This window comes from Penaeus chinensis, chromosome 35 (genome assembly GCF_019202785.1).
Source record: "Penaeus chinensis breed Huanghai No. 1 chromosome 35, ASM1920278v2, whole genome shotgun sequence".
Classification (NCBI taxonomy): Eukaryota; Metazoa; Arthropoda; class Malacostraca; order Decapoda; family Penaeidae; genus Penaeus; species Penaeus chinensis.
In genome coordinates, this window is record NC_061853.1 from 8,564,263 (window position 1) to 8,566,586 (window position 2,324).

General features: G+C 25.3%; 1 long non-coding RNA gene across 1 annotated transcript in view; it reads right to left on the reverse strand.

Moving 5' to 3' along the window:
* LOC125044369 overlaps positions 1-1,717 on the reverse strand; it is an 8,586-nt gene extending 6,869 nt beyond the window's left edge. The window contains exon 1 of the long non-coding RNA XR_007116477.1: positions 1,581-1,717. This is a non-coding gene — a long non-coding RNA (uncharacterized LOC125044369). The remainder of the gene's footprint in view (positions 1-1,580) is intronic.
* Between the last annotated feature and the right edge of the window lie 607 nt (positions 1,718-2,324).

Genomic DNA, 2,324 nt, shown 5'->3' on the forward strand with positions numbered 1-2,324 from the left:
GTATATATACATATGTATATGTATATATATACAAACAAACACACACACACACACGTATGATGAATGAATACATTTATATATACGTAAACAGACACACACACACAGATACGCGCGTGTGTGTGTGTGTGTGTGTGTGTGTGTGTGTGTGCATGTATGTAGGTATATATTTAGGTTTATATGTATATGTATGTGAATATGTATACATATATGTATGCATATATGTATGTATATATGTATGTATATGTATGCTTGTTTATGTGTATATATATGTATGTATGTATGTATGTATGTATGTATGTATGTATGTATGTATGTATGTATGTATGTATGTATGTATGTATGCATGTATATGTATATATAATATATATCATATATCATATATGTATATGTATATTATAAATATATGTATACATGTATATATGAATATGTAAATATAGATAAATATACATGTATATGTATTTATCAATTAAGTAATCTATCAATAATCTATCTATCTATCTATCCATCAATACATCTATTTATCTATCTATATCTACCTATATACGTATGTTTGTGTATATACAGTATGTGCATATAAATATATATATATATATATATATATATATATATTTACATATATGTATATATAATATATATATATATATATTATATATAAAATGTAAATATATGCATTTTTGTATATGTATATTTATTTATTGAAATATCTATACATACATACATATATATATATATATATATAAATATATATATATATATATATTTACATATATGTACATATATAATAAATATATTATATATACAATGTAAATATATATATTCATTTATTGAAATATCTATACATATACATACATATATATATATATTTATATATATATACATACATATATATGTATACATATATATGTATGTATATATATATATATATATATATATATATATATATATAATGTAAATATATATACTTATACAAATATTTATATATACATATATATATATATATTTAAATATATACATACATATATATGTATATATTTATACATATACATATATATATATATATATATATATATATATATATATATGTGTGTGTGTGTGCATCTATGTGTATATATAAGAACATATATATACATATATATATATATATATATATATATATATATATATATATATGCATTTATGGTAGAAAAATCCACAATGCAAAATAGATTTTTTGCACTGTGGGTTTTTCTAGCATAGTATCTGCACTGAAGACTGTTTTATCATTCAAATATGCATATATATATATATATATATATATATATATATATATATATATATATATATATACATATATATGCATATATATAGATAGATATATTATATATAATATGTATATATATTTATATATATAAATATACATAGACAGGTATGCATATACATACATATATATTTATGTGTGTGTGCGTGTATATGTATATGTATATGTGTATAATATACATGTGTATTTGTGCGTGTGTGTGTGCATAGACACTCGTTTATACAGTATGTAAATAACATAACATAATCATAATATGAATAGACATCTGCTAAGGAACACCCACATTAGTTCAGAGATATTATCTCATTATCTTTCACTACAACTGTTAGCACGATTGAGCGCGCGGACGAGCAAGAGCGGGGCCGTGTTGCGCGTCGAGCAGCGTGCACCAGACTGAAGACCGAGCCACGGGGGGAGCGCTGTTAACTCTCCAGTCTGTACTTTTTCACACGAGGACGTTCGGAATCACTCGGGTCTTTCCGCCTTTTACTGGTTGACTGGATTTTTTTGCGTTGTTGTTGTTGACTGGCCTGCATTGTTTGGATTTTTGCTAACGGTTTTCTGTTTCTTCGTTTTTTGTTTTGTTTGCCGATGCCGAAGTTGTATGTTTGTTATCCAGGTTTTGTTTGGTTATTATGTTTACCTTGTGTCATCATGAACATCATTGGTACTTCTTGTATGTTTATGCAGAGTATATTAAATACTATATCAAAAGCATAGGATACGTATAACGTAATTCATTAAGCTTATATTGATGTCAAAGGCATGATTTCATACATCACCATGAGGTTAATGAGTCAATCTGAATAATGCGTAAGCCAGGGCTGGTTCTTCGTCTGCGTCACATTCACCGCTTTTACTTTTTAAATCCTACTGCATTTCAATAGTTCATCCTACTGTTTTGTATATCTTTTCATTTTTACTTATGTATTGTGTTTCGTTTTTACTCTATCTCCTCTTTTAATATCATCCCCACCTACTCTTCTCTCATACTATCTCTCTCCTCCATTAGTTTTGTCTCTCCAAA